Here is a 24,129-nt window from a genome sequence, read left to right on the forward strand (position 1 = left end):
GTGTCATCTGTATTAATGTGACCTCTGCCCGCAGTGATTATGGCAGCTCTGAGAGAGATAACTGATAAAATTACAAAGGCAGTAGATGAGGCCCTGGTGGAAATGCGTGATTTATCATCCAAGACAACAAACTGGACAGCAGAGTGCAGCAGCTGAAAATGAAATATCACAGTCTCTACCTGCAAGCACACGTGGCAGATTTGACAAACCTGCTACAATGTCCCGACTGACCTGAAGTGAATGACCTGGAGAACTGTAATCGCAGAGGTAATCTGCGCATTGTTGGTCTTCCAGGCGACACTGAAGGGAAAGATGTGGTCAGGTTTTAGGAGGCTTGGATCCCCGAATATCTACAACTTCCAACAAAAGATGAGGAAATAACGCTTGACCATGTACATCACTCACTGGCTCCCTTGGACCAGCATCCAAAACCTATTATATGATATAACTTCAGTGATAAACACCGTGTCATGGCGGCATCTACTGGTCGAATTCACAAACATTGGAACTTGCTTTGGTGATACGGTGCAACATAAAACAATGAACAATGAAGAAACAACATATATAAAATCAAAAAGAAAAACTATTTAAATCTTCTGTAAAATAAAAATAAAAATAGACTGAGGAGCTCAGTCACACAGGAGGAGCTTGGAGTAGAGCCGCTGCTCCTCCACATCGAGAGGAGCCAGCTGATGTGGCTCGGGCATCTGTTACGGATGCCTCCTGGGCGTCTCCCTGGGGAGGTGTTCCAGGCATGTCCCACCGGGACGAGGCCCCGGGAAAAGGCCCCTTAAGCGTGTCCTGGGTCAGGCTAAAGGGACTGTGTCTCTCGCCTGGCTTGGGAACGCCTCAAGATCTACACGGAGGAGCTGGAGGATGTGTCTGTGGTGAGGGAAGGCTGGGGCTCCCTGCTTAAACTGTTGCCCCTGCGACCTGGCCCTGAACTGGTTGCATATATAGAAAACCTGGTTCTCCTCTGGATCTTTTTAATGGGTTTATCAGTATTTCTAATATGTTTAATTCAATTGGAAATAAGTCTTTATATATTATATATTTATATATTATATATTATATTATATATTTCAAAATAGAATAACAACAGAATCAACAACATTAATTGATAACATATTTACAAATGAAATTGGTAGATATCAAGACGGTGCTCCGCACATCAGGTACTGTGACAGGTGCGTAGGAGAAAGGCTGTAATAGGGAAAGAAAGAAATCCCGCACACTGTCTTACTTGCAAATAAAAATGTATTAGTAAATAGGCAACGTTTCGGCAACTAGGTAACTGAGGATGGGACAGTGGCCTAAAAAAATAGCAGTGGCCAATCACAGATGTTTTAGAAACACATCAGAACTAACACAAACATTATCATACACATTAACAATACCCAAAACGATAGACAAATAGTGACACCTCATGATGAATTACACATACGTCAAAAATAGTGATTAATACAGTAAAAATTGATAGCAGAATAAAAGTATACATAAATGTGTTGAATAAAGCACACAGGTCAGTGGGAAAACCCACATATTCAAAACTGCATGTGTACTGTAGATGTTACGGGCCCCAAGGTGGGACTGCCGTAGCAGGAATTGTAACCTGAAAATATTGTAGAAAAGCAAAAGAAAGGATGAACCGAGGTGCTGCTTTTCATGTCCAGATCACGTTTTTTAATTGTTCTTAAACAAAAATAATAATACGATGTACAATTATTGTGCAGTTGTACAATACATTGTCACATTATGTCACGCATATACTTTCCCTGCTTTAAGTGACACATTTTCTTTAAATTCACATTTTAGATAAAACACAAATACCACTGTTCTGGTACAATAATATTAACTGGCTTACAACGTGGACATTAAACACAAAAAAATGTACTCTCTCAAACTGTCAAAGGTTAATTTACATTACTACAAATATAAAGCATCTCAAATGTAAAGTGTGTCTTATAAACTCCTGTACAAATGCCTAAACTCTTTGTCTAAGTTACAAAAATAAAATACTTTACATATAAATGCTTATAAAGCTGAATCAAAACCATAAAACCGGACTTCCCGAAATCTCGCGATGTTCCGGCTTTGAAATCTCGCGGGATTTCGGCCGCATGTTACTTTACTGCTTATTTGAAAGTTAACTTGCAAATACAAGCCGAAATGTACCAGGCAACATCAAAACAGTACAAACTACTGATGAAACCTTAAGTAATGACCTTATAGTGCTATGTGTTGGTGGTTTGCACCGTGTACTGACCTGAAAATATTGTAGAAAAGCAAAAGAAAGGATGTTGTTGTTGTTGTTGTTTTATGGCGGTTGGCATCCGAGTGTTGCATTACCGCCAGACTTTATTCCTCAGACGTTTCGTAGTCCTCAGACTCTGTCGTAGTCCGTAAAAGTACTCCTCCCATTGCTTTGGTGTTACAAAGCCCATGAGGTCATGATATGTCTTTGTGACTAGAATAGTTGTTGTGTCAGAGACCAACCGGCTTTATTCCAGGGAGACTCTTCTTCATCTTCCTCTCCTTCTTTGACGTTCGGTGCTTTGGAAGTACAAAGCCCATGAGGTCATGGGACGTGATGAACCGAGGTGCTGCTTTTCATGTCCAGATCACGTATAACACCAAAGCAATGGAAGAAGAACTTTTAAGGACTACGACAAAGTCTGAGGAATAAAGTCTGGCGGTAATGCAACACTTGGATGCCAACCGCCATAAAACAACAACAACAACAACAACAACAACGTTTGACAGAGTCTGAGGACTACGAATCACAGAGTCTGAGGACTACGAAACGTCTGAGGAATAAAGTCTGGCGGTAATGCAACACTCGGATGCCAACCGCCATAAAACAACAACAACAACAACAACAACATCACGTTTGACGTAAACAGGAAGTTCCGCCGTCAAAACCCAATCTGGTGCAACACCTTCTGCACAAAGGTTCCGCCCTACTAATCCAACTTACAAAAATCAGGAAAGCACTTAATTATGACACATACTATGTCTAAGTTAATGTCTTAGTATTAACCTACCAAAATAACATAAATACTTAATTACTGTAAAATACCAAATTACCAAATAATAATATAACTATATTACACATATTTTGTGTAATATAGTTACAGACATATTTTGGGTGCACCACACGCTCCCCAACACAAAAGGTGGCTCCCGACACTTTAAAGCCCCAATTATGTTGACTCTCAATGAAAAATAAATGCATATACCTTCAATACACAAAACTAGGCATTGCATAAGGCACAGTTACTGTATAAGGCATAGTCTGGTATGGGATGTAAGGATTTACTTGGAATGGATGCATACCCCATGCTGGCATAGCTTGTACCCCACATAGCCCAATATGACTCACAACTCCCTGTGATTGGTATGAGGGCTGACCAAGGGAACTATAAGTAAGACTCTGTGGTGGCCTCCTCTCTCGTGTTGACCTCCTGAGGGACAACTCTTCTGTCTCTATCTGGTCCCCCTGTCCTGAGTCCATTTGAGTTGCAACTTGTTCAGTGTCTCTTTGACATTCTGGTTCAATTTGTTCTCCTTGTTCATTGTCATTTTCAGGGTTTTGGACAAGGTCAGTTTCATTTGGATATTGGTCCTCAATCAAAGTGCCTCTGTTAGAAATGTCTGCTTGTGGTTGGCTCACTTGTTCTCCGGGCACAACCACTTGAGATGATGCTGGAAAGGTTTGAGTGACTGTTCGGTTCTGTGGCCTTGTCACAACTGGAACTCTGAGCCAATAGCGCGTCCCAGAGTCACTTTCAGAGTCTGATGAGTCACTTCCACTGTCTCTGTCACTCTGATTTTGGTGAACTTTGCAAGGTTTCTTTTTTATTTTAACAGTCTCTTTGTGGTCTTCCTGAGCGATGCTCACAGGTAAGTCATTTACAAGATGGAGCAGGTTTCTGTGGAGAACTCTAGTTCTTTCCTCATTGTTCTCAGGAAACACTTTGTAGATGGGACTGTCATTGATCTGTTCTTTAACAATGTATACCGTTTGCTCCCAGTATGATCTGAGCTTTCCTGGTCCTCCCCTTTCACGTAAGTTGCGCACCAAGACACGATCGCCAGGTTCTAACACAACTCCTCTCACATGTTGGTCATAATATTTTTTTCCACGGGCACTGGATTGTTGGCTGTTGTTTGAAGCGATATGGTAAGCCTCCTTCATTCTTTTTGCCCACTTTTGCACATATCCTTGTGGTGTCTCGTTATCTTTCTGTTTTAAGGCCAAACAAGAGGTCCACTGGTAGGCGGGGGTGGCGCCCAAACATTAAGAAGTGCGGTGAAAACCCTGTGGCCTCATGTTTTGTGCAATTATATGCATGAACGACTTGGGACAGAAAGTCTTTCCAGTTGCATTTTTCTTTTTCCTCCAATGTCCTTAACATTTGCAACAGAGTCCGATTAAATCGCTCTGCTGGATTCCCCTGTGGATGATATGGCGTCGTACGAGAACGGCCAACACTGGACAACTGCTGAAGGCCCTTGAATAGCCCATTCTCAAACTCTCGGCCTTGGTCATGATGCAGTCTGGCAGGGTAACCAAACCGAGGGATAAAATCATTGAACAGTCTTTCTGCAGCTGTTCTTGCTGACTTGTTTCGTGTTGGATACACTTGAGCAAAGCGCGTAAAGTGGTCCACAGCTACCAGAATATATTCGTAACCACCTTTGCTCTTTTCTAAGTGCATGAAGTCAATAGACACTAGTTCCATGGGTGCACTGCTGCTGATGCTGCCCATAGGTGCCCTTACATGAGTGGCAGGTTTCTTTTGTTTTATACATGGACACTTCCTTGTTACATAGGCCTCAATGTCCTTTTTCATAAAAGGCCAATAAAAACGGTCTCGGGCAAGGCAAATTACTCGTTCGGCCCCGAGATGACCCATGTCATTGTGTTTTAGCACAAGGGGTCTGTACTCTGCAGGTAATACAAGCTGTTGTCTACCCCCAGCTTCCCTGTATAACAAGTCATTCTGTATCACCAATTTTCCCCACTCACGCATTAGTCTTTTCACTAATCCATCTGCAGTTTGTTTGTCTTTGTCAGTTAGTATTGTCTTTGTCCCTTTTAGCTTAATAAGTTCTTTTATTGTAGCATCTTTCCTTTGTGCGTTCACGAGCTCTTCATGGCTAATACTGGGTAAGGCTGATTTGTCTGGTTCATTGCCTTGGTTCAGATTAAGGGCTGCTACATAGGCAATGTCACTCTTCTTGGCTGCCTCACTACCTTCCCAAGTGGCACAAACAATGTCTCTGCTAAACTCCTCTGTGCACTCCCCAACATAATTGTCAATGTCCAGCGGAAGGCGTGAAAGAGTGTCTGCATCCACATTACTTTTACCAGGCCTGTATTTGATGTTAAACCTGAAATCAGCAAGTTCACCCACCCACCTATGTCCCGTGGCGTTTAACTTTGCAGTGCTCATCACATATGTCAGCGGATTATTGTCTGTATACACCGTGAAGTCTGGGGCATAAAACAAATAATCCCTAAACTTTTCACAAACTGCCCATTTAAGAGCTAAAAACTCCAGTTTGCCAGAGTGCAGACAATAGTTCTTTTCAGCTGGGGTCAAAGTTCGTGAGCCGTATGCAATGACTTTCAGTTTACCACTTTGCCTTTGATATAACACGGCCCCTAGTCCTTTCTCGCAGGCATCAGTGTGCAGGACAAAAGGCAGCTCGAAGTTGGGATAGGACAAGACTGGTGGATTGGCTAAAATGTCTATGAGTTGTTTGAGGGTGTGGTCATGCTCACCTGTCCAGTTAATAGGAGTCTTGGATGGTAGCTGAGCACCTTTTCCCTTCTTGTTTTTCCCTTGAGTGCTCTCAGAACATCCTTTAACTTGCAACAGGCCATACATTGGTTTAGCGATTCTGTAAAAGTCCTGAATATAAACACGGTAATAGCTTAAAAAGCCAAGGAGCTTTCTTAACTCGCCTGCATTTGTCGGTTTCTTTTCGCTGAGTGACTTAACCGCATCAATGTCCTTTGGATCAATCCTGACTCCATTTGCTGAGACCAGCCTACCCACGTATCTGACCTCTGCTTTAAACAGTTCACATTTTGTTGGGCGGAGCTTGACTCCGTGTTGCTGCAATGCTCTTAGGACTTTGCGCATAGCTTCCACATGTCCTTTAAAACTTTTGGAATAGCAAAGTATATCGTCCAGGTAGGGGATACAACAGTCATCACGCAGAGTGTTCAACATTTCTTCCATGCTGCGCTGGAAGGCAGCAGGTGCATTACTAAGGCCAAAGGGGATCCTAACCCATTCATAAAGTCCCCAGGGTGAGATGAAGGCAGTCATGTGGCGGGATCCCTCGGCCATGTACCCCTGGTGGTAAGCTTTACCTTGGTCGAGAATACTAAACCAGCTGTGGCCCCCTAGGGTGTCAAGGAGGTCCTGGATACGTGGAAGTGGGTGGCGATCTGGCACTGTCTTTTGATTTAATAGTCTGTAATCAATACAAAGTCTTAAAGTACCATCTCGTTTTCGCACACATACAACCGGCGCAGAAAAGGGTGACTTCGATTTCACTATCCAGCCCTTTGCAAGTAAATCCTGAATATATTCTTTGACCTCTTTGTACAATGGTTTAGGAATAGCTGTGTAAGTATGCTGTACTGGAGTGGCATCTTTGAGATTAAGAGTCATTTGTAAAGTGGGAATATTGCCAATGTCACCGTCATCTTGAGCAAACGCACCAGACTCCTCAAATTACATTTGTTTCACCTCACTCTGTTGCTCAGGTGTCAAGTGACTAATGTCGACTGGAGGGTCCCAGCGAGCTGTCTTTGGTAGCTCCTGGTCTTGGCTGGACTTAGACACAGAGTCAACAGAGTGGATAAAAATGGGTGCTTCACTAATGTCCTTGAGGTTGTCCGTCTCAACTATTTTGGCAATAGGCTCAATAGAACCCAAAACTATTGAGCTGGGCAGAGTCACACTTTGTTTTGAATAGTTTGAAACAGGTATTTTGACATATGGTCTCTCTGTCTTTTGTATTTCTAAAAGCCCTGCTCCAACACTAAGTTGTTCAAGGTGGACATTGTCAAGTACAGGCTCAAACAATACAAGTGACTCTGTGGAACTAACACTCTCTGGAACTCTACATTTAATGTAAGCAACTTGACTTGGGTATACAGTAACACCTTTATACCCTACTTTAACAGTAGCAGGCTCATTTACTGGACGCGTTTGTGTCTGGCTAAAGCTTACAAAGGCATGCACAGCAGAAATCTCAATCCCCATAGCTCTACCAATAAGTTCTATGAGTTTGTAGTTCCCCCCATTGTCTTTGATGAACTCGTGTATTACATTAAACCCTACAATGGGTTTTTCAATCTGGAGGCGGCTCACAAGGAAGGGTACACGTATAGATAGGTCTGGGTCATTGTTACCTTCTAGGTTGACTACTACCTCTACCCAACCATCATACGGTACTGAATCACCTGTGACCGCCCTCACATTGAGATCATCGTCCATCAGTTCACTTAAAGGTCTGATCTGTTGACCTGGTAAATACTTATTTAACCATGCATGGTCTATAAGACTCACCCCAGCCCCCGTGTCTAATACTACAGTCACAAGGTAACCTGCCATCATGCATTTGAGGTGTGATTGGCGGCCAACTAATGGAGCAACTAAACCACGTGGCTTTTCAGTGTCAACAGTCTCCTGTGAACTGGCATTACATTTGTCTGTTTTTGACTTATCTCTCTTTTTCTTTGTGTGGGACAGTTGAGTGTAGTCGATCAGGGGTGGTCCCTCTGCCCTGACCGCCTCCTGTTTCCCGACTGCTTGGTCCTCTTTAAGCACCCCACAGCGCGATGACCTCCTTCTCCGCAGACAAAACAGTGGTTGCAGTTTGGACTGTCCTGAGCAGCACATTGTTGACAGGTTTTGGGTCTTTGCACTTTCAACACAGCCTCCTTCCTTTCAGGAGTTGGAACAAGACCCGTTATTGCTTTTAGACTTTCCATAGCCTGAGTGAGTGCTTCGACTTGGGCACTGAGTCTCTGTAGTGTCAAGTCTTTGTTAATCTGGTTCACACTGACATTGTCCTTTTCTTTGCTCTGCTGAGTTAGTGGCATGTGCCTGAGCCACTTTTGTGAAACCACTACGACCAAGTCTGCGCTTTCTTTCACTCTCCTCTGTTGTAGTTTTTATTACTTGGCGGAGAAGTGCGTCATCACTAACAGTGGGATCTCCTAACAGTGTTTTTAGGTCTTGGCGAACACTTTCATGCTTTTCTCCTATGCCCTGACATATAGTGTTGAGAAATATGCACTGGATTGTGGACATATCATACTTAATTACTGTATCTGGTTGTCTTAGTGAGAAAAGGATCTTTTGTTTCAGTCCAATCATTCTGTATAGGAACTGCTGAGGTGTCTCATTTTCATGTTGTTTTGCGCACATCAAATCTTGAAAAAGTCCAGTACTACTCTTTTCACCTAAGTGAGACTGCAGGAAACTTTTAAACTCTGTGACTGTGAGATCATCCTTTATTGTCAGCATGTCACGAAAGTTGCCTGGCTTAATCGCACGGAGTACTCCTCTGATTACTTCATTTTGAGTGTGATTTTCTTTGAGACCCTCATCAATTTGTTTACATATGCTATTGTAACTTATTTCAGATGTTGTATCACTTATCATTCCTCCGTGAATCTTAAACTCTTTACGAGACAGCAGTGGCAAATCTTTCATAGCTATCATGCTTTCACCACTATGACTTGGAACACTGTCTGAGTGAAAAGGAGAGTTATCAACTACAAGTGGCCCACCTGCTGCTTGTAGGACTGGTGTTGCCTGCTGACTAATGGAATGACGCGTATTAACTGGAGATAGGTGGAGTCTCTCTTGTCCTGGAGAGGCTGCACCAGACAGGACTTGGTTAATTTGACTTTGAATATTCTCATAACGGGCGAGTAATGTCTGCATGTCTGTGTCCCTGGTGCTTGCTTGTTGCTGGGGAGTGGCCTGCTCACTACCACTTGCCTCAGCTCCTAAAAGCACAGAATCTTGACTGCGACTGGCGATGGCCCCATCTATGATGTCTTCAAGTCTCTTTAGTAACGGCAAGCCCTGGTCCTCCCGTCCCAGGATGGCTTGGCATGTCAAGTACATGGTGAGGTACTCAACACAGCTTTCTTCATCATCTTGGCTTAACTCTGTGGCATCAAGTCCTTCAATATCACCTAGAGTTGTTACGATGAGATGAGCTTCAGTGGCTGTTAGCAGGTGAAGCTTTTTCTTAATGTTCCAAACTAGTATTTTTCTCTCGTCGGCCGACATACTGCTGGTCTCGGACGCTTGGGTTTGCAGTGCTGCACTCTGTAGGCTGGTGTACCCTTTCTTCACTGGTCACTGGCCCCTTTGCTGCACACTGGATCACCCCTGGCACCGGAACATGCAGTCGTTGTGGTCCCAACGTTCTGTATCACTAGATCAGCAGTGGCCCATGGACAGATGGTGTGCTGATCCCGGACGAGCCCCCACGATCTGTTACGGGCCCCAAGGTGGGACTGCCGTAGCAGGAATTGTAACCTGAAAATATTGTAGAAAAGCAAAAGAAAGGATGAACCGAGGTGCTGCTTTTCATGTCCAGATCACGTTTTTTAATTGTTCTTAAACAAAAATAATAATACGATGTACAATTATTGTGCAGTTGTACAATACATTGTCACATTATGTCACGCATATACTTTCCCTGCTTTATGTCGGTGTAATCCCTCATTCGTCCAGGCGTGTTCCATAGTAGAAAAAGCTTCAGTTGTAGTCATCTGGACTCAGTTTGAAAAAATAGACGTTTCGACTCTCATCCAAGAGTCATTGTCAATAACAGAATTTAGGTCGAGAACTCCGATATTAATACTGTTCTGTGGTAAGACCCGCCCATTGGGAGGAGCCTTCCTGAAGTAGAAAGAGTTGTTGGTTTCAACAGAAACTCCCCCTTGTATCTACCGAGCTAGCCTATTCAGAATCTTAATGGGCTATTAGAAACCTCTTTGTCTTTGTGAGACCCTGGCTCAACCACCCTGAGTACCTGATTAGCATCTGAATGTCCTTTACCTTTCCAGGGGTTCAGAATCCCATTATAAATAACAGGAAGATGAAACCTAAGCCCTCCATTTCTGTTCAAAGAAGGTCTTTCTTTTTTAACAAAAATAGCTTCCTTGACTCCTCTTTCAAACCATCTTTTCTCCCTGCTTAAAACCTTCACCTCACCGTCTTCAAACGAGTGATTAGAGTTTCCCTTTTGTCCTGCTTCTTGGTTCTCTTCACTCTGTTGAGAGCCCAAGCGGGGTAACCACAGGCTGAGAGGGCATTTCGGACATGTTTTTCCTCTTTCTTCTTGCCCTCTGAGCTGGTGGGCACACCTTGAGCTCTGTGTTGTAAGGTTCTGATCACCCCCAGCTTGTGCTGGGGGTGGTTGGTGGTTTGAAGTATATAGGAAACCTACACACACGGACCAGTATCTGCTCTTTGGTTCCAACCACCCACTACAGCACAAGCTGGGGGTGATCAGAACCTTACAACACAGAGCTCAAGGTGTGCCCACCAGCTCAGAGGGCAAGAAGAAAGAGGAAAAACATGTCCGAAATGCCCTCTCAGCCTGTGGTTACCCCGCTTGGGCTCTCAACAGAGTGAAGAGAACCAAGAAGCAGGACAAAAGGGAAACTGAACAGAGAAGGAAGGGTGTTTCTATCCCTTATGTGTCTGGCCTGTCGGAAAAACTGCAGAGAATTTTTAGACAACACGAAGTCCCTGTTTATTTTAAACCAGGAAACACTTTAAGACAAAAACTGGTTCACCCAAAGGACAAGTTGCCGACTCAAAAACAGAGCAATGTAGTTTATTCGATCCAATGCAGTGAAGAAAGTTGTAAAGAACGTTACATAGGTGAGACGAAACAGCCTCTACACAAGAGGCTTTATCAGCACAGAAGAAATACTAGTTCAGGACCTCAGAGCGCCGTGCATCTCCATCTTGAAGCCTCTAATCACTCGTTTGAAGACGGTGAGGTGAAGGTTTTAAGCAAGGAGAAAAGATGGTTTGAAAGAGGAGTCAAGGAAGCTATTTTTGTTAAAAAAGAAAGACCTTCTTTGAACAGAAATGGAGGGCTTAGGTTTCATCTTCCTGTTATTTATAATGGGATTCTGAACCCCTGGAAAGGTAAAGGACATTCAGATGCTAATCAGGTACTCAGGGTGGTTGAGCCAGGGTCTCACAAAGACAAAGAGGTTTCTAATAGCCCATTAAGATTCTGAATAGGCTAGCTCGGTAGATACAAGGGGGAGTTTCTGTTGAAACAAACAACTCTTTCTACTTCAGGAAGGCTCCTCCCAATGGGCGGGTCTTACCACAGAACAGTATTAATATCGGAGTTCTCGACCTAAATTCTGTTATTGACAATGACTCTTGGATGAGAGTCGAAACGTCTATTTTTTCAAACTGAGTCCAGATGACTACAACTGAAGCTTTTTCTACTATTTCCCTGCTTTAAGTGACAAATTTTCTTTTAATTCACATTTTAGATAAAACACAAATACCACTGTTCTGGTACAATAATATTAACTGGCTTACAACGTGGACATTAAACACAAAAAAATGTACTCTCTCAAACTGTCAAAGGTTAATTTACATTACTACAAATATAAAGCATCTCAAATGTAAAGTGTGTCTTATAAACTCCTGTACAAATGCCTAAACTCTTTGTCTAAGTTACAAAAATAAAATACTTTACATATAAATGCTTATAAAGCTGAATCAAAACCATAAAACCGGACTTCCCGAAATCTCGCGATGTTTCGGCTTTGAAATCTCGCGGGATTTCGGCCGCATGTTACTTTACTGCTTATTTGAAAGTTAACTTGCAAATACAAGCCGAAATGTACCAGGCAACATCAAAACAGTACAAACTACTGATGAAACCTTAAGTAATGACCTTAAAGTGCTATGTGTTGGTGGTTTGCACCGTGTACTGACCTGAAAATATTGTAGAAAAGCAAAAGAAAGGATGAACCGAGGTGCTGCTTTTCATGTCCAGATCACGTTTGACGTAAACAGGAAGTTCCGCCGTCAAAACCCAATCTGGTGCAACACCTTCTGCACAAAGGTTCCGCCCTACTAATCCAACTTGCAAAAATCAGGAAAGAACTTAGTTATGACACATACTATGTCTAAGTTAATGTCTTAGTATTAACCTACCAAAATAACATAAATATTTAATTACTGTAAAATACCAAATTACCAAATAATAATATAACTAAAAACAATGTGGTGACATATTTTGGGTGCACCACATAGATCATCCTCAGAGCTGTTACAGGAAAATGTTGAGATTGAACTCATAATTCAACCCCTTAGGAGCCAGTGTCTGCAGGGTATGAATCCAAAATGCTTTGCGTTGTTTTAATAGTAAGTCATGGTCCCTTCCTCTTGGGGGCGGAGGAGCATGTTCAATACCACAAAAGCGGAGTGTACAGACGTTATGTTGATGGTCATTAAAATGGACTGCCACGGGTATTCCCTGTCATTGCGCCTGATGGAACTTTTATGTTCACTGATCCTTTGTTTTAATTTCCTGATGGTTTTGCCGACACAGGCCAGGCCGCAGGGACATTGTAAAGATATACAATATGTGTGGATGCGCATGTTATAATGCTTTTAATAAAGAACTTTTTTCCGGAGTGAGGATGTTGGAAGTAGTTCGTTTTTACACTGTTGTTGCATTGTGCGCAGTTTCCACACCTGTAGTTTCCATTTGGGAGGGGGGACAGAAGCGTTTGGGTGGGTGTTGCAGCGGGGGTGACATTGGCACGTACGAGGTGGTCTCTCAGATTTTTACCTCTTCTGTTGACAAACAAGGGTGGATGTCGGAACATGGAGGAAAGTTCCGGATCGGATTTGAGGATGTGCCAATGCTTCCTGAATATCCTTCTGATGGTTGCAGAATGTGAAGAGAATTGGGTTATGCAAAGTGACAGAAAAATGCTTTTGTTTTTTGGCCGTTTTTTTCAATACGTCGGAGCGTGTTTTCTTAGAGGCTTATATGCTTCATCGCCTCACAGAGACGGTAATCAACATCTCCTCCAAGGAACTCACTGAACACCAGACGTCCCTGCTTTCTAAAGGTTCATCATTTGTACCCCACAATAAAGTGAATACATTTAACCCTAACCCTATGTAATGCATTGAGATTGGATAATTTTAGATGTATTCTGCACTGGAAATAAAATATTTTGGGTATACTAGAAATAATACAATATATTGACGCTGTGCATCATTAAACAGGAAATATCTGTCGCTAACATGTGCTAGCTTTGTTTTGCTACCATTACATAACTAGAGAATGTTTAAAATAATAAAAATGACAGTCTTCCAAGAAACAGTTAGATGCAGAGAATAGTCCAACAAATACATAGTACACACTCTGTGCACATACTTAGTGCTCTGCTTACTTCTTGCTGAGACGTTAATGCACATGGATTAAAAAGAACATATGATTTAGACTTAAGCAGGGCTCCAGGCTCGAGCATATTTGTACAGCATTAGCTTTGTTCGCAAATCACACATTTCTGACATGCTTTGAGTAATCCGGGCCCCAGCAGGCCAGGGGAAACAGCAGCCCTGTTTACATGTCCGGACTCCAGGAATAACATCAATCCTTAAGTAAATGTAATCTGTGCGGCTTTGTAAACACTGTCTTGCTAATGGCCCGGGAACAAATGAGGACCTGATGGCCGCAGAACCCCCAGAGCCCCCTCCTACCCCAACTCCCCCCCCCCCCCCACACACACACACACACGCACACACACACGTCCTGACATGCTCAAACGTCTGCGTTCACGTTCAGCACACATCATGTGTAATAAAACAAAGGCCACTATTTGCCCCTCCCGCTTGGTTTCCGTGTGTCAATCAATCCTGGTAATTTTTGGCTCATGTATAGGTCAAGCTCATTCATAATGCACTTGCATAGTTCTTACATGGTGAAATTAAGGATTGGAGGAGGCGTGACGTGAGGTGGGATCATATGCGCAGAGTACTGCTCCAGGTGTGATCCGTGAGGAGGAAATTAGTTGCTGGAGGGTGCACAAAGGGTTTTATAGATCTCAATAATTTTCTACATATCTGAAGTTTGGGTTTTGTCTTCACATACTCTTTTAGTCAGTGTTCCACGTATGGTTTTATAAATGAGACCCCAGATCACGCAGAAACAATCTAAGACTCGTGGGAGTCCTTGAGGGTAAACCGAAGGACAACGTTAAAGGCTTCCTTGAGACCGTGGTTCCAGAACTTTTATCCGGGACTCCAGTTGCAACCCCCAGCTTCAATTTTGGAGAGAATGCACCATCTTAGCCCCGGCCCATCAGCTCCCCACTTCACCTGGACTCACCCATCCCCCCAGCACACAGTCCCCCTGCCCCCAGCACTGACTGTCATAGCAGCACATGTGAGGAGAGAGCTGAAGAGGATTAAAGTGAGGAAGGCAGCAGGACCTGACGGCATCAGCCCCAGGCTCCTTAAGTCCTGCAGATGAACTGTGTGGAGTTATGGAGCATGTCTTCAACATGAGCCTGAAGCTGAGGGTGGTACCACAGGTCTGGAAGACCTCCTGTCTGGTACCTGTGCACAAGACACCGCGCGCCAAAGACCTCAACAGCTTCAGGGCGGTGGCTCTCACATCCTATCTGATGAAGACACTGGAGCGGCTGGTCCTGGACCACCTCCGCTCCACCGTGAGCTCAGCCATGGACCCGCTGCAGTTTGCATACCGGCCTGGCATCGGAGTGGAGGACGCCGTCATCTCCCTGCTGCACCGCTCTCTCTCTCACCTGGAAAAGCCTGGCAGCACTGTGAGGATCCTGTTCTTTGATCTCTCCAGTGCCTTCAACACCATCCAGCCGCTGCTCCTGAGGGACAAGCTGGAGACGGCTGGTGTGGAGTACGACCTGGCAGAGTGGATCCTGAACTACCTCATAGACCGACCCCAGTTTGTGAGAGCCCGGAACTGTGTGTCTGACACTCAGACCTGCAGTGTGGGGGCGCCCCAGGGCACTGTCCTCACGCTTTGACTTTCCTGAAGTCCAAGATCATCTCCACTGTCTTCTCGACTCCAGGTTGTTACCGCTGCACCAGGACACCAGCCGGTCCACCTCCCTCCTGTAGACAGACTCATCCCCGCCTGAGATGAGCCCGATGAGGGTGATGTCGTCGAGAAGAGCAGGGGGGAAAGTACACAGCGTTGTGGAACTCCTGTGCTGATAGTCTGCATGTCTGAGACATTCTTCCCCAGCACTGCTTCCGATCCGTCAGGAAGTCAGTGATCCACCTGCAAGTGGAGTCAGGCACATTGAGCTGGGAGAACTTTTCCTGGAACAGAGCAGGGAGGATGGTGTTGAATGCAGAGCTGAAGTCCACAAACAGGATCCTGGCATAGGTTCCCGGGGAGTCCAGATGCTGCAGGGTGAAGTGTAGTGCCAGGTTGATAGCGTCGTCTACAGACCTGTTGGCTCTGTAGGCGAACTGCAGGGGGTCCAGCAGGGGGGAGGTGAAGGACTTGAGGTGGGGCAAGACCAGGCATTCAAAGTCACTTCAGCGCCTGGTCTGGGGGTTCGGTTTGGCGCCATTGTTCAACCAATCAGCACACATGCTGAGTCTGATCAGAGAGTAGGATTCCGGAATATTGCAGCCATTGTTTAGCATTAACATTAGGGCACATAGTTACAAAGGTAAAATGTTTCACAAGACAAGCTATAAAACAGTTAAATGAACGTGCAGAGCACGATAACATTGTGTACAGTAAATTCGTCTTGTGGACAAAGTCTGCAATCAGATGATTGTTTACTAAAACTAAAATGTTTTAGTTTTTGGCTTTGGAGAGAACATGGCTCTGTGAGTTAATTTTAAACTGGAAAAAGTCTTTCCAACGTTTAAAGTGTCTCTGCTCCTGTAAAGACCATAAATAATGGGGGTTGTATGTGGTACCACCTTTGGCCAGCAGTCCTTTCACCATGGCAACATTCAGAGGTCATCTGCAGGTCCCTACACCTAACTGCAAACTACTCTGAGGTAACCCCTAATCTGTGGCAGCATTTGGAATATTAGTGTTCAGCCGATATTAGACTTATCAAACTTAAAATGTACTGGAAAAAACAATCTATATAAACAATCTATAATAATAAAATCTGCTAATTAATACAAATATAGGGTTAATTGATACTTGGAGAGTAATGAACCCAAATGCTCGCCAATACCCCATTTTATATAATGCACATACAATCTATACTAGGATAGACAACTTTTTTTTATTTCAATAAAGATACAGTAGGTTGTGCCTATGTCCATTTCAGTCGTTTTTGACCTAAGCGATCATCCCCATATTTTTATTACGAAAGATTTGGAGGAAAAGAGAAAAAAAACACTTTGGAGGATAAACGCTAGTCTGCTTAATGACCCGTTGTTTAAATGATTGCCATCGCCTCATCCTAAAAGAAACAAAGGCAGAAAAAGCTCTGCAAAACAAACTAAAGCTGTTGGAGGATGAACACGCTAAAACTAAGAACATGATACATTAAATTAAAAAGATAAGAGACTAAATTAATTATCCAAACAAAGATATTATGAGAGCGGATGAAATTCTTTCTTACTGGCGACCCTTTGACTTTCAGAAACGTATCAATTTTAAATGGGAAACAGAATCTCTTAAATACTTGCGTGCAGTTATTCACAAAGATTTGTCAACAATTTTCGATGATCAAAGTTTTACACCAAACAGCACAGACCTGTGTCAAAGTAAATTACAAAATAAATGCGCACGTTTTTTTTGTTTTTTTACATAAATGTGACCATGTGACCACTCAAGCCCCTATATAACAGGTGTGCACAGAGCTAAATTATGCCTGATGAAGGGCAGCGCCCGAAACGTCACTATGGTGAGAACAAAATAAATATCTCTTTGAAGTTGTGCGGATCTTCTTTCTTTTTTATTGTAACTATGTTTTTGTGCACACTCATCTTCAGGATGGATGTGCATGTCTCTCTCCTCTTTCATAAACTTTGGACCATGCTCTTGGTGGGGGGAAAAGCCATTACATCAAAATGGATGACACCGCCAATTAAGGACTGCACTGACATTGTGACTGGAATTTGAAAAATGGATAGGATCACATTTGGACTTAATTTGGAGATTGACAATTTTGAGGGACTTTGGATGAAATTAGTCATTTATTTTGGACATAATATGCCTTAATTTTGTTTTAATGCCTTTTACCACCTTTTTACAGTTTTGTTTCCTGCTTTCTCTCATTGTGTTCCGTTCTCTTTTTGTTTCTTTGTTCAGGTTTTATCTTTAAAATCAGGAAAAAACAAACAAACCCAACATCTCAGTACATCACAAAGAAATGTTGAGTAATTCGGCGTTTGTGTGGTTGTGAGACGTGGCTAAAGTTAGAGTAAATAAATTATTTCTGATTTAGGCTCAACCTTTTGGTAAATGTTTTTCACTTCTCTGCACTTCTATGCAGCATGTTTTTCTCTCTTCAAGTTATGCGTTGGGTTTCAGCACCAAAAATGATTATTTTATATATAATAGTAGTATATGTGCTATTTTCCTTCTTGTTTTCACCAGAGTCTACTTTCTATTGGATAAGAATCCAATCAGCTCAAGCTTTAAGTGTTCCAAGGAGCCAAAAGCTTTAGAAGATAGACCTCTCACGGCACACTTTGGATCACTTCAATGGACCAGTTCAATTATGACAGTGGAGACACTTTTGGGCTAAACCAATCCGCTTAAAAGCAAACCAGACACAATTAGTACTGATGAAAAGTCCACAATTATTCCATAAAATCAACTGACAGCAAAATATATTTTTTGGGGACAAGAATTTCATTATTGTGTGTATTATTTGGAATGTGCACAGCTGTCTGGAGATGGACTGATGTGAGCACAGACCAGGGGCCCTCAGATAGGCCCCGGACAGAGGGCCTTTGTGATGGGACACAGTGGCGGACTGGGACCACTGCTCCAGGAGATTTACACGTGATGATGGAGCAGGTCAGAGCTGCAGCCACTGAGCACAAAACACACTATGAAATATGGAATCCCTCAGAAGGCTGCACTGTAAGTCTTCTTTGAGCAATAACGTTCTGATGACACACTATTATTTCTGTATGAAAAGCACTTGTTTTGTCTTTTACCCTTAATCTCAGCCCGTCTTTGGTTGATGGAGTAGTATGCTATTAAAACGATGATAGGTCATATGATCTTTCAGCTGATTAAAGTTAAACTACCTAGAACCAACCTGACTTTAAGAAATAAGTCATTTTGCATTTCATATGCATTTTTATAACAGTTTCAAGATAAGATTAAATAGATTGGTTTAGAAAAACTTCCTGGACTATAGATTAGAGGCTAATGTTATTGTTATAAAGTAAACAAAAACATAATAATTCATATCTAGTGTTCTCACAACACACATAAACTCTGATTAGCTTTGCAGAAGTGCATAGTAGTTCTAAGTCTAAATTTGGACATATTTAAAAGTTGGCTAACCATACCATCATGCACTCTCACTTCTCTGACTTCACTTATCCATTTGGAGTTTTTGAACCAGAACTAACGGTTCAGGTTTGCGTTCAGCACTCAACTGAAAAGAGCTTGACGCTCGACTTCAACCAAGATTCCCACTGCACTTACACCATGAGTGACAGAATCACTTTCCTGAGCTCAGTTTTGTTCCTTGTTGTTGCAAGCCCTGTTAACCCTGGGTGGGGGGGAAGTAGGAGCCAGTACTGTGTCCGTCCAAAGGTGTTCACTGACCTGGCGATTATTGTTCTGTATTTGCATAGTCTGGATAACACTGTATATGGACAGGCTCAGTGAGCCTGGAACCCTTCTCCTCCAGAGTTCTGCAGGAGGCTGCACTAACACTGATTCATGATTGGTGCAGATCTATACCAAATATTGATATATTGATACAGACAGAGGTATTGAAAAGTATCTATACTCATATACAGTGTTCATATTTTAGGTTTTCTGCACATATATTTACTATTCATATTAGTTCAAGCAGAGGTAGAAAGAAAAAAACGATGGCCAAAATAAAAAAAATCATATTTGATTAGCTTCAATGCATTTTAGTACAACACTCGTTGGTATTTGTATCGGATCAATAGGCTATATACTTTTTTACTGGCTCTATCACCTGTTAAATGCTAATTTAATCTAATGTTAGGAACCAATTTTTATTCACAACAAATTGCCATCTGTATAAGTAAAAATGGCATATTTAGGCTAAAAAAGATCATAGTATGGACCATTTCTGCCTCCTGTTATTCTTAGCACAGCATATTTCCATACATCCCTCCATTAAAAAGGCATTTTCATGACCGCATCACCTGTAAATAGCTGGGACACAGAATGACAAATCTCCTCCATATCTGGATGTTCACCTGCAGCTCAGCGCCTGGACAAAGAGACCACTGTCACTTATATTCCCGCTCAGATTCCTCTAGAACACCTGCACGCTCACATGCACGCTCACGATCACAAAAGCCAGGGGAGATACTGCATCATGTGAAGACCGAAGGAAGTGTGGGTATTATAAATAGTACCAGGGCACCAGCTGCCGGACAAAGTGAGAACAGCAAAGTAGTTCTTAATGTAAAAAGCTAAGGATGTATGCTGCCTAATGGTGTGAGTTGCAGTGTTGTAAGATTGAGTCCCGGTTTCTATGATTTCATCCGATACTGTTCTATTAAATTAGTTTGTCATTTCCATTTTAGCAGTGTAAGCAACTCCAAATCACCTAAAACGTTATTATTATTTAGTGCAGCTCTATTACCAAACAAAAAAAGTTTCAGATTCTTACAAGCCATGTTTCAGTTGTTAGAAGATTTATTAGAATCCATTATGTTTGACCAGTATGCTAATCACAAATTGCAACTATTGAAAACATTCACTTTCATAGGCAGCTGTACTTTTGTGTGATGCCTGTTTTGATATACGAACAGTTCACACTTGTTTACCAAGGCCGTTTACGTCGCCCGGATCGGCGTCACCGGGGCCCCATCCTGGAGCCAGGCCTGGGATGGGTGCTCGATGGCGAGCGCCTGGTGGCCGGGTCTTACCCCACGGGGCCCGGCCGGGCACAGCCCGAAGGAGAGAAGTGGGGCCGCCCTCCCGTGGGCCCACCACCCGCAGGAGGATCCATAAGGGGCCAGTGCAGCGAGATCTGGGCGGCAGTCGACGGCAGGGGCCTCGGCGACCAGATCTCCAGACACAGAGAGTAACTCTGGGGACATGGAATGTCACCTCGCTGGGGGGGAGTGCGGGAGGTTGAGCGATACCGACTAGATATAGTCGGCCTCACCTCCACGCACAGTTTGGGCTCTGGAACCCATCTCCTCGAGAGGGGCTGGACGCTCCACTTCTCTGGTGTTGCCCGTGGGGAGAGGCGGTGGGCTGGTGTGGGCTTGCTTATAGCCCCTTAGCTCAGCCGCATCGTGTTGGAGTTCACCCCAGTGAACGAGAGGGTCGCGTCCCTCCGCCTTCGGGTGGGGGACAGGTCTCTCACTGTTGTGGCGGCCTACGGGCCGAACAGCAGTGCAGAGTACCCGGCCTTCTTGGAGTCCTTGGGAGGAGCACTGGACAGTGCACCGACCGGGGACTCCGTTGTTCTACTGGGGGACTTCAACGCCCACGTGGGCAATGACAGTGACACCTGGGGAGGGGTGATCGGGAAGAACGGCTTCCCCGATCTGAACCCGAGCGGTGTTCAGTTATTGGACTTCTGTGCTAGCCACGGATTCTCTATAACGAACACCATGTTCAAGCACAAGGGTGTCCATCAGTGCACATGGCACCAGGACACCCTAGGCCGGAGGTCAATGATCGACTTTGTTGTCGTGTCATCTGACCTCCGGCCGCGTGTCTTGGACACTCGGGTGAAGAGAGGGGCAAAGTTGTCAACCGATCACCACCTGGTGGTGAGTTGGATCCGCTGGCGGAGGAGGAAGTCGGACAGACTTGGCAGACCCAAGCGCATTGTGAGGGTCTGTTGGGAACGTCTTGTGGAGCCCTCTGTCAGTAGGGTATTCAACTCGCACCTCCGGGAGAGCTTCCCCCATGTCCCGGGGGAGGTTTGGGACATTGAGTCCGAGTGGACCATGTTTTCCGCCTCCATTGTTGATGCGGCTGCTCGGAGCTGTGGTCGCAAGGTCTCCCCCGCAACCCCCGAACCCGGTGGTGGACACCGGAAGTAAGGGATGCCGTCAGACTGAAGAAGGAGGCCTATCAGGCCACTCTGGCTTGTGGGTCTCCGGAGGTCATCGACAGGTATCGGCAGGCCAAGCGAGCCGCGGCTCTTGCTGTCGCAGAGGCAAAAACCCGGGCCTGGGAGGAGTTCGGGGAGGCCATGGAGGAGGACTATCGGTCGGTACCAAAGAAATTCTGGCAAACCGTCCGGCGCCTCAGGAGGGGGAAGCAGTGCCTCACCAACACCGTTTACGGTGCGGGTGGAGGCCTGCTGACCTCAACTGGGGATGTCGTCGGACGGTGGAAGGAATACTTTGAGGATCTCCTTAATCCCTCAGTCACGTCTTCCGAGGAGGAAGTAGAGACCGGGGACTCGGAGGCTGGCTCATCCATCACCCAAGCTGAAGTCACTGAGGTTGTTCGCAAACTCCTCGGTGGCAGGGCTCCGGGGGTGGATGAGATCCGCCCTGAGTACCTAAAGTATCTGGATGTTGTAGGACTGTCTTGGTTGACACGTCTCTGCAACATCGCGTGGCGGTCGGGGACCGTGCCTCTGGACTGGCAGACCGGGGTGGTGGTCCCTCTGTTCAAGAAGGGGGGTCGGAGGGTGTGTTCCAACTACAGAGGGATCACACTCCTCAGCCTCCCGGGTAAGGTCTATTCCAAGGTACTGGAGAGGAGAATCCGACCGATAGTCGAACCTCGGATTCAGGAGGAGCAGAGTGGTTTTCGTCCCGGTCGGGGAACACTGGACCAGCCTCCATCGGGTGCTCGAGGGTTCATGGGAGTTTGCCCAACCAGTCCACATGTGCTTTGTGGATCTGGAGAAGGCTTTCGACCGTGTCCCTCGGGGTGTCCTTTGGGGGGTGCTCCGGGAGTACGGGGTCCGGGGCCCTTTGCTCAGGGCTGTCCGGTCCCTGTATGACCGGAGCAGGAGCTGTGTTCGCATTGCCGGCAGTAAGTCAGACCTGTTCCCAGTGCATGTTGGACTCCGCCAGGGCTGCCCTTTGTCACCAGTTCTGTTCATAATTTTTATGGACAGAATTTCTAGGCGCAGTCAGGGGTCGGAGGATTTGGGGACCACAGGATTCCATCTCTGCTGTTTGCAGACGATGTTGTCCTGATGGCTCCATCAAACCCGGACCTGCAACATGCACTGGGACGGTTTGCAGCCGAGTGTGAAGCGGCTGGGATGAGAATCAGGACCTCCAAATCCGAGGCCATGGTTCTCGACCGGAAAAAGGTGGCTTGCTCTCTTCAGGTGGGTGGGGAGTCCTTGCCCCAAGTGGAGGAGTTCAAGTATCTCGGGGTCTTGTTCACGAGTGAGGGAAGGATGGAGCGTGAGATCGACAGGCGGATTGGTGCAGCGGCTGCAGTGATGCAGTGTCTGCATCGGACCGTTGTGGTGAAGAGGGAGCTGAGCCGAAAGGCAAAGCTCTCTATTTACCGGTCGGTCTACGTTCCTACCCTCACCTATGGTCATGAGCTTTGGGTAGTGACCGAAAGAACAAGATCGCGGATACAAGCGGTCGAAATGAGTTTCCTCCGCCGTGTGGCCGGGCTCTCCTTTAGAGATAAGGTGAGGAGCTCGGCCACACGGGGGGAGCTCGGAGTAGAGCCGCTGCTCCTCCAATTCGAGAGGAGCCAGCTGAGGTGGTTCGGGCATCTGTTCCGGATGCCTCCTGGGCACCTCCCTCGGGAGGTGTTTCAGGCATGTCCCACCGAGAAGAGGCCCCGGGGAAGACCCAGGACACGCTGGAGAGACTATGTCTCTCGGCTGGCCTGGGAACGCCTCGGGATCCCCCCGGAGGAGTTGGAGGAAGTGTCTGGGGAGAGGGAAGTCTGGGAGTCCCTGCTCAGACTGCTGCCCCCGCGACCCGGCCCCGGATAAAGCGGCAGAAAATGGATGGATGGACACTTGTTTACATTATGGACCAGATCCAATATGGCCATAGTTAGTGCAGGTCATGAGTCTAGAATTGCAGACAGATTGCACCAAGTAAATGCTCAAATATTGACTATTTAAGATATTAAAAATTAAATTTTAACATTTTTAGAACAAATTTAGGACTACTTTTATTGTTTGTATGTTGATTTGTGTTTTGTACTGTTGCAACCAAGAGGTAGGGTTACAAGGTAATGCTTTCCCTACTAACCCCCAATACATTAAAACATGATAGGAACATCTGCGCAACGCAACCTAATTAAGGGTCCAGAAAACCCAACTAAAATTTTGCCCATTCTAAGCAATGCACACAGGTAGGGTTAGGTTAGCGAGTTAAGTAGCGACTATCCAAATAATGGTTCTCATCTTCCTGTATTGCCGCTTGTTGCAGCTTGTGCCACATCACCAGGCCCTTGATCCAACATGTATCAACATGTATAGGGCACGATAACATCCGTTTATATTGCTATTGAAAGATGGTCAGATTATGTCCCATGGTGACGCCTCGTTTTGGCTTGTGAAGCAGCTTGTGAACCCGCTGCTCTCTCTGCTCAGCATTGCGTGTTTTGGGCAGATGTGTGCGTAAAATAGTGTTGGCTGCATATGCAAAAAGCAGCAGATCAAAAACATAAGATGTAAAATACTACGGTTAAGTAAAAACTATTCAACAAAAATCTGTGACGTTGGCACCATTTTACTGTGTACGTTGACCAGTCAGAGTGTGCCAATGGTGCGTATTAACTATACATGGAGCACGCTGAATCTTTAACCCTCAAACGCAGTGGGTCAGGCAGTGTATGAGGAGAACAAGAGGTGACACGTATCTGTGGCACTGTGGAAGGATGACTTAAGGGACTTGACTGTGCATCTCATCAAATTCA

This window comes from Eucyclogobius newberryi, unplaced genomic scaffold (assembly GCF_026437365.1).
Source record: "Eucyclogobius newberryi isolate DKJ021-1_F unplaced genomic scaffold, fEucNew1.0.hap1 SCAF_18, whole genome shotgun sequence".
NCBI classification, from domain to species: Eukaryota; Metazoa; Chordata; class Actinopteri; order Gobiiformes; family Gobiidae; genus Eucyclogobius; species Eucyclogobius newberryi.